The sequence below is a fragment of the Dreissena polymorpha genome, chromosome 8, assembly GCF_020536995.1.
Source record: "Dreissena polymorpha isolate Duluth1 chromosome 8, UMN_Dpol_1.0, whole genome shotgun sequence".
Lineage (NCBI taxonomy): Eukaryota > Metazoa > Mollusca > Bivalvia > Myida > Dreissenidae > Dreissena > Dreissena polymorpha.
In genome coordinates, this window is record NC_068362.1 from 61,563,497 (window position 1) to 61,573,448 (window position 9,952).

Below are 9,952 nucleotides of genomic sequence, written 5' to 3' on the forward strand. Positions count from 1 at the left end.
ATTTGCAGAAACTCTCCGAAATCAAAGTGTTAATACTTCAAAACGTTAAGTTAGTCGTTCCAAATTATAAATGTGCAGTCCGATGTATTACATATTAGGCTAGGTATATTAGCCCAAAAAAACACTTAACCTCAAACTAATTCCTTCACAATTGGTATCTACAGTTTTCTATTCTAAAATGAAAGGAGAAGCTTAGAAAAAAAGTCCTAAGCTGTATTTTGATGGGAAATGTGTTTTTTGGGGGAAACATACCCTTTTCTTAATTTTCATCACACATTTTTGGAATTCATCTACTACGAAAGAATAATCATACATTTTCCATTTATTTCAATGTTAATTTATCATTTTATGGTGGAATATGATATATATGTAACATTTTTAAATTATCTATCTTGAATAAGTGATATTTTTTTCAGAAATTACATTTTTTAGTCATTTTGTAAGTAATTTGATGAAATAACATGTGATAAAGCATGAACCCTTATCGTTTCAACGCTAGCAATTATACTAATCAATCATAGTTCATTCTAAGACTTTGCATGAAAGAGAACTTTAAATGTATGACAGTTGATTTAGCTTAATGTTAACATGAAAATATTTCATTCAACATATTATGACAAATTGACTAAAAAATCGAAATTTGCGTTAATTCGATGAAGTTTTTTTATAATCAAGATATTTCTGCATTTTCAATATGCTTATTGAATTATTAAAACATAACAACTAGCATTAACAACTTAACAATAATTCTTTGTTAATTGCAATATTCAAGCTACATTACAGTTTTGGTATAATATTATATTATATATAATATAATACGATATATATATAAACATTTAACACCTAAAGTGTGTTAGAAATATACAATCTCATCTCATTATTGATTTGAATTTAAAAAAAGGATGATACGTAACAATTAACACTACTAGCTGAGCAACTATGCTTTGCTTATGTCAAGTTACAAAACATTTGATGGTTTATGTTAAACACTTTACCAATTGCATTTACATTGAAAGATATCTGATTTTTTTTTAATTCTAGATATCCAGCTCTTCAATAATTTACTGTACGTTACTACAACTTGTTCCTTTGCATTCACCACAACAACCCGTGCATTTTAAACCATGTTTCCGACAGCTACATCTTTTGGTATCACAACCGGTTTTACAGTTACATCGTATGACATTTAATAACCGCTCAGGCGCTGCTATCATATTACACTTTACAGGTGTCAACTCGTCATTCTCTTTTCTCCAGCCCCACTCTAATGGATTTAGTTCACTACCGACCCAGGTTTGGACTTGTAAATATGTTCTAAAGCTATGAAACCTTGCTGCCGCCTTAGTTGAAGGAAGAGTTTCAACTTGTACCACATTGTTACTTGTGTTAACCTTTTGCACAAATTTTCTAAATCGAAGAGCGTCCAAATCCTCAATCTGGTTTCCGTTGTAAACACATTTGAATGCGTTTTCTCCTGCTTCCTCAATTGTAGAATGTGAAGTAGTGTTCATAAAAACTTTTGCTTGGTTTTTGAAGTTCGAATCATTCAAAGCTTTTTTCAGAACAACACCCTTTCCAATACCATATATCCTCGATGTGGTGTCACAACCTGTAAATGCATGTATAAATGGTAAAATGTAACTAATATCAGACCCCAGCATTTTTTGTGTTTCAGTAATATCCCATATCCTTATCATTTGCATTACTTCTTTTGTAAAATAAATGCAATATAGAATGGGCAGTAGTTTTAAATATAACAACATTTTGTTTTCCATTAAGTTCAGTTATAACAACATTATTATCAAAATGTTCTAGAATTTTCTTCTTCATATATACGTTACTATAAGAAGATTCACCACACAATTTGTTCATTTTCTCACAAAGGTCATTCACTGTCATTTGATCAGATTCATGCTCTTCAAAATAATTCATTAACTGAAGAAATGCTTGATCAGAAGAAGTATTAATTGGCCGACCCTTTTTAGGCGTGACATTCTCATTCATATACAATTTTGGTACATTATAACCTGATCTGAAATTAGCAGAACAAGCTTGGTGGTAACGTGCTTCTACAGCAGGAAGGTCATTTGTGGACTCATGTCGCCCAAGAATAGTAGCACCCCATTCATCACACCTAGATTTACATGACTCCCTAATAGTCAACTCATATTCTAGAGTCATAACAGGATGGACGTCAATGCCTCTTTTTCCATTTCTAAATTTAGCATCAGAACCACAAAATAAGCATTTTGTTCCAAAGTCAAACGAATTTCCATTTGTTGATTGCCTGGTTTTGGGACATGACATTAAGTTTGATGTTGATTTCCCTCCACTACTGGTTTGGTTTGGGTGGCAATATGTCTTACGGCAGTCGATATGCACATATTGTCCCGGAACAAACACGATAATCTGGTCTGAAAAAAAGTAAAACTTTTGTTAATTGTGTGTTACAAGTATTTAATTGCATGTATATAAATATATAAAGTGTTTCATTATAACAGTGGACTATTTAATTTGATAAATACATTAACCTTGATAGCAATGTGTTATTATATTAAATATTATTATATATTTAATGGACATTGATGGAAACCATTATATAACTTTAAATCTGTTTTATACAATGATGTCGGAATATGACAGAACGAGTGTAATTGCTATTGCAAAATATATGCACGAAACGTTTACTACTCGACAGAAGTTTCTGAGTGATTATTTATATAAAAGTGTTTCACGACGTTATAAGTACTCTTATTATTTAAGATATAACTTAAATTTATTGCATGTCAAATTATTATACGATATGTTATTTACATTGTATGCCCATGTCTTTGAGTTTCATGTTGTTCTGCGTGTTGATAATATATTATTAATAACATATCTCGGTTTTCATCACATTGGATGATTGTTGAATAATTCTATTTTGGGCCGGAGGCCTTGCATAACAATAAACCATGTGTTCTGTTAGGTTATGTTATTTTTCGTCATGATTTTAAATGAATACTAATTTATTAGTTAGAATACCTTTATAGTTTTTTGCAGCTAATGAAAGTCCTTGACATCCCTTTTCTCCAAGTTTTGAAACTTGACGGTCATCATGCTCTCCACAGATGACACACACCTTTTTAGTTGTGTCTATACTGGTTACTTCCAGGCTGTAAATATTGAAAATATGTTTAAAGCTACATGCATTTTACACGAATAGTATATTACTATATATTATCAAGTACTTTTTTTCTCCTCAAAAAAGTTTATAAATGCAGCCAGCAGGGCTATGGAAATATATACAGCTATAATCCTAATATAAAGATAGACTTAGCCATTTACTGATGTTTATGTAAATGATCTCACTTATTACTAGTTCATCTTCTAAAACCATATATATTGTTAATTTATTAAAGTACAACACAAAATTTGGTTACCTTATTTTTTGTTATATACAGTTGTTTCCTCATATGCAGGGAAAGCACAGTTGTCTCATGACATCACACACAGGTAAATAATTGACGATAACAGCAGACATGATTCTGAAAAAGAAGGGACAAGCATATTTGTATTAGTGTTGTTTGATTCTTTATCCAGACATTATTGTATTATAAGTTAAAGTATTAATGTTACAGTTACATTATTACATCTGTATATAATAATTAAAAAAACAACAACAGAAACTAGACCTTATCCAGTTTATCATGTATATTGTATTTTTATTCATATAAAGTTTCTTACGTGTAGAGCTATGTCTAAATGGTTTAAAGATTTATAAATATAAAGTTAAAATACCTTTATTTTATCTATATGAAGCTGAAAAACCAGCAAGCTCATAATAGCAGACGTGATTTTGATAAACAAACATCTCCCCCTGAAAAAGAATTAAAAACAAAACATAACGATGGTCCCAATTCAAAATGCCGAACCTACATTTTTTGGCATTTCGCGATTTTGATACTGTGCAAAGCGGGAAATCAATGCGCATATACCCCCAAAATAACGAACTAGTTAACCAATCGCAACAGCTCAAAAAAGTCATGTGATGTAATGACGAACCGCAATTGAATGAAGTCAAAATGACGAAGCTGCAAAAAATTGTAACTTCGGCATTTTGCGCGCTAATAATATTATTTAAGTATCAATATAGCCATGTATGTTTAAGGTAAATTGACGAAGCTATGGATCCCAGGATTGAGCCCCTGTTTGAGCACTTGCCTTGTTAGCGACTGGGTTCAGGATTCCATCCCTGGTCTGAAAACTAGCAACGTAAGCGTCGGATCCCGGTTTCGAGTCCCGAAGCACTCGCTTCATAAGAGAATGGTCCATGGATTTTGGATTCGAACCCGGGACCCTTCTTGTAAAGGGCGATTGCTCTGACCGGGGCTCGATCCCGGGAACCATCGTTTACGTGGGGAGAGCTAGATGCCTAAGTTTTCGGCGGTCCCTGGGTTTGAATCACGGTGGAGCATTAGCCCTGAAAGCTTTGGGTCTCTAGATCGAGCCTCGGTGCACCAACAGTGACAGGTCCCGGCTTCGAGCCCCAGTCTGAGTACTAGCCCTGAAAGCTATGGATCCCGGGTTCAAGCCTGTGTCTTACCACTTGCCCAGTAAGGGAAGGATCCCGTTTGCGAACCTCAGTCTGAGCACTCGCACCGAAAGCTACGGGTTCACACAGGGACTCGAACCAAACAGCCGTCGCTAACATACCACACTGAGCACTCGCCTTCTAAGCGACCGGTTGCCGAAATGAGCACTAGCTCCGTAAGCAACATTTCCTGGTTTCGAGTCCCGGAATAAGAGCTCGCCTTGCAAGCGATGGGTGTTCGGGTTCGAGCGCCGGTCTGAGCACTAGCCCTGTAACTATAAATCCCGCATTTTTCGGGTCCGGCGCTTAGACTATGACTTGGATCAGGGTCCGTTCGCTTAAATGGTAAGTACTTAGCCGGGATTTTAGCCCGGGGCCCATAGCATACAGGATGAGTGCTCGGGCAGGGCCTCCAAACCGGGACCCGTTACGTAGAGTGCGAATGCTCAGACTGGGGTCCCAGTCGCTTACAGGGAAAGTCCTTGGACTGGGGCTAAAACCCAAAGACCCATCGTTCAAAAAGGGAGCTATCAGGCCTGGATCCGTCGCTTATGTGGCTAGTTTTCACACCAGCGTTCGAACCCTGAGCCCAGTCGCTAACTTGGCGATTGCTCAGATAGGGTCTCAAATCTGGGATCCATGGCTTACATGGCATGTGCTCAGACAGGGTTCGAATCGGGGATCTATAGCTTACAGGGATAGTGCTCAGACCGGCGCTCGAACCCGAGCACCTAGTAGTATAAGGGGTACTAATTGTGATAAAACGGTAAAGATGAAACGCCGATCTGATTGGTTAAACTTAAAGTAGTGGCCTCAACTTAGTAGGTCCCACAAGTTATTTAGTTGAGGCAACAACTAATAAGTTGTGGGAACAAGTTATGAAGTTGTCTCCACAAGTTTCTAAGTTGAGGCCTCAACTTGCAAAGTTGTTCCCGCAAGTTATTAAGTTGAAGGAATAACTTAGTAAGTTAAATGAACAAATTACAAAGTTGAGGCTTCAACTTAATAAGTTTTGGGAACAAGTAAGGAAGTTGTGGCCACAAGTTACTAAGCTGAGGTCTCAACTTAATAAGTTGTGGGGACAACGTACTTAGTTGTTTCCACAAGTTATTTTAAAAGTTGTTTCCACAAGTTATTAAGTTGAAGCCACAACTTATGAAGTTGTTCCCTCAACTTTATAAGTTGCTCCCACAAGTTACTAAGCTGAGGCCACAATATAAATAAAGAATTGCGGTTGTCACCTCTGTGCCACCGTGTAAAACAGAAAAACACGCATTGCTTTGCTATATCTAATGGAAAACAGTGGAATAATTTATTCTATTGAAACGATATCTATTACAATTAGCTGTCCAATTTGCCGAAACATCACATAAATGCAAGTCTAAATGACGAAGATACATTTTACAGCAGATTTATTAACTTAACGTCAAATTAATTCCATACAAACATGCTCTATCACGAGACACTTTTAAAAATGTTAAAAATAATATTTATTTGATTTTGTGCAAGAAATGTTTAACAAAAATACGTCTCTTGAAAACTTGTGTTTTTGTAAGTTCGGCATTTTGAATTGGGACCATCGATAAGTTCTTTATTTAAATTTTCAGTTTTTTAATTTTGATGGCACTTTCACGCTTCCGTAGTTTAAAAAATGAATAGTGCGATATATTGTTTGTCTATTTTATTTTTTGAATATCAATCATATGTGCATATATTATTGATGTTTTCATAATTAACGATGTAGAAATCTAAACAAAAATCATATAAAGCCGAAAATTGAAAAAAATATATAATGCAAAGCGAAAACGAGTTTCCGTCGTCTGCAACGATTTTCATTTTCATTTTTAAGAAACGAGTACAAATATTAAAATTGAATTTACATAAGACTAGCGTTATTTGTATTATATATTTTTGATTCTGAAACACATTACTTACCTAGAAAATGCTGCTTATAGCTGGAAATAGCCAAGAAAGTGATCTAAATAATGAACGCTGCTCAGGGCACATTGTTTACATCTACACCGGTTCCGGTAAAATACGGTTGTATGGTGTAGTAACGGTACCATCACTAATTCTTAGAATTGACTTCACTTTAAACAGTGATATCTCGGAGACTGCACGGAGATTTTTTTAGGACTTTTTTTTGGAGTTTGATATGTTATTGATTAATCGTTTGTTGATAAAAACTATTGTGAAGGAATTTGTTTGACCCCAAATTCCTAATATACCTAGCCTAATAATTTGTCTTTATTGTTGTCGTTTTGTACGTCATTCTCAACGGTATACTTGCGATCGAAAAAAGGATTAAAGTTCATTCAACCAAAAGCTAGCTGGTTTAACGATCAGGAAATGTAACCGCTATCACGGAGTATTTGTCTTGCTTAGCATTTACCTCCCTTTATGAATGGGGTCGCATATATATATGAGAATATTCCTGCTGTCGGTTGATTTATTGAACTACACATTCACTCGCTATAAATATTTACTCAATTGTACTCCATTACCATTATGATGGCTTATTTCTGCCAATGTTATCTGGCGTGTTGGCAGGTTTGAAGATCGCCAACACAATAACGATAAAAAGAACAAATATCATAATTATCGTATTACCTCTGCTCTTTTCTGTCGTCCTGGTGGGTATATCTGTCATTCTTTGGGTTGGCGTTTTAAGGATTTAAAGATCGTCAACTCTATAATACGACATAACGACAACTATATCCAACAGAACGACTAAAAGAGCGACAAATGTCTTTCTTGTTGATCAGTCACCCTTTTTGTCGTTCTGGTGGTAATATTTGTCATTCTTTCTCGTGTGCGATTTGGTGACAAAGTTCGAAACCCCAACACGCCAGAGCAATCGTAATTTACGACAAGGTAAGATAATGACTCCAAATATAAGGTCACATATTGCTTCACAATGAAACGTCGTTATAATACATACCTTACTATATATAGTAACAAATTTGTACAGTTGTTCATGCCATTATCACCATTGCGGGGTCATTATCAATATTCGGCCCTAGGGCCGATTATTTATATTCGGCCCTCAGAATGTGTGCGCGTGACGTTCAACTGGAAAAAAATGGCGTCCACATCCAGTCTTAGCCATAAAAAAGTAAAACATCTAGGTTATTGTTCTACTCACCGAAGTTGTGTAATAACCATGTTTATTTTCGTAAAGTTTAATTTGCTTCCATGACGAGTTAAATTCTGAACACATTTCTTTATCGCAATCCATCTCTTCCATTTTAAAGCACTGGATGTAAGCAGGCAATTCTTTGTGGATAGACATTCTTTGATCGACTGACAAAGGAACGACTTATTCATCAAAGAAATTACCCTTTAAATTCAACATCGAATTCATTCGAACAGTTAAAGAACAATTCACTTATTTTTTTCTTAAATTTAAGTCCGATTTGTTGTTGTCCTTAAATCCAAAGCGTCTAGCTAGTTAAGTCATTTAAATTACGTCACATGAGATAAGTCATAAATTGCGTAATCAATTCAAAGAAAATATAAGTACGGAAAGCTGGTTTCTCATAAATTTTAATGAAGGACCAAAATAGTATGATTTTATGACTCAAAACCTTGGCCCATCTATAATTTAGTATAAAAGTAAGATATATATTATAGACGTTAATACACGGCTGAGCCGTTATGCTCCCTGCGGGGCGATTATCACTGCCCGGCCCGGCTCAGCCGTGTATTATCCTCTAAGTACAGAGCCCTTTGTTACTTAAAGTGCCTTGTCCAGATTAAAGTTATCAAGTCAATGTCTTAAACAAATAGGTTTTCAAGACAATTCGTAAACCGATGAAATACATAACCATGCTAATTAAGACTTATAATTACATCACAAAGATGATATTACCTGCACATTTGAAACTCTAAAAAAATATAACGGATTTCTATGCGAAGGCGAAAGAATCAAGTTTCAGTTTCGATTTTATTTTCGTTAAACGGCGTGTCGTTGGTTCTCATGCCAAACTGTGACGTTATTTTACTATTGTTAATGAACAAGTCGCAAGGTCTTGTTTTTTTGTTAATAAAGTTTGATTTTTTCGCCCTGTTTCAACAGTCCGGGGATAGAATGTCTAGAAGTACAGAGTTCACATACTTATCAGAGTGCAGGATCACGTGGCTTTTTTGGGATTCCTTTTTTTAACTCTAATAGATTTAACACGACGGTAAGCGGTGTTTTATTTCAAATAACTTTTTTTAACAAGTTTTTCTTAAGAATTTCAACTAGTGCATAAAAGACAGATTTGTATGCTGCTTATGGGAATGTGAAAAACATCAGAATTACTTTATTTAATAAGCATGTGTTCTTGTTCAAAAATTTCATTTTTACTGCATACGTTGTACACGGTTAATGGCCGGTTATGTTTCACGCAACGAAAATTTTGTCACCGATTTCAGACGTATTCAAGTATTTATTCTTATACTTTAAGATATCGGCACACACTGCAAGAAAAACTGTCTTTATACACTATTGATTTTTGCAAACATATTTCAATAACTTGAGATATTTGCAAAAATAAAGTTCTTAACGGTGTGATTACATTTTGTCCAGTCCGTGTGTAAACCCCTGAAAATCCCGTTGATTCTGCAACCTGCTTATGCCCGTAACTGAAAACTGTCCTACTTGAATGGCCTTAGAAATTATTTCGTGAAAAATCTCCACTTAAGTTATAAGGTCGGACCGGGGATCGATTCCGCTTTCCTCAGGTTTGTAGTCCAGCTCTCTACTACTGACTTAGCCGAACTGCTAGTAGTACGTTCAATAATTATTTAGGTTTTAATTGCAGTTTTGTAAAAACTAAGAAATTATTATCTTCGTTTTAAAGTACTCTATTGAGTGCAATAAAAATGAACGTTAATTGAAGTTAAGTTTTAAATCGCGTAAGTAAAAGAATTAGCATACGCTTTCTCCTACTATAAGTACTATGTATTTTAAAAATTACGTGAACAAATTAGAGTTTACTATTTTGTTGCGCATGTTTTATCTTGGTTGTGCTAGAACGCATGCCAAAAGATTTCTGTCACGTTCTAACAAGAATAACATCACATGGAGAGCATGTGCGCTTTTAATCCAATTAAACATCTTTTAGGAGCAGAGAAGAAAGAGATCTTTACGCTTGTATGAATGTTTGGAAGCACAAAACGATAACTTTATAATTCACAAGTTGACATATTAAATGAAAAATTCTCGCGCCCGATGTGGATGACACTTTAAAGATGGTATTCACGTTTGGTTTGATGCATTTTTCAAAACCGAAAATAAACCGTGCAATTTAACACCGCGCCGAATATTCCGCTATTTACATTTATTACTCGAAATAACCGGAATACGGACAAAACCTCACCCGGACAAAAACC

The 9,952-nt window shown here is 35.1% G+C and overlaps 1 long non-coding RNA gene across 1 annotated transcript; it reads right to left on the reverse strand.

Annotated features, from left to right (window-relative positions):
- Positions 1 to 307: 307 nt before the first annotated feature.
- LOC127842972 (uncharacterized) lies at positions 308 to 6,803 on the reverse strand. Its single transcript, XR_008032012.1, has 5 exons — positions 6,509 to 6,803; positions 3,781 to 3,859; positions 3,423 to 3,527; positions 3,025 to 3,155; positions 308 to 2,414 (listed from the first exon to the last, which is right to left on the reverse strand). It is a non-coding gene; the product is annotated as an uncharacterized LOC127842972 (long non-coding RNA).
- Positions 6,804 to 9,952: the final 3,149 nt, after the last annotated feature.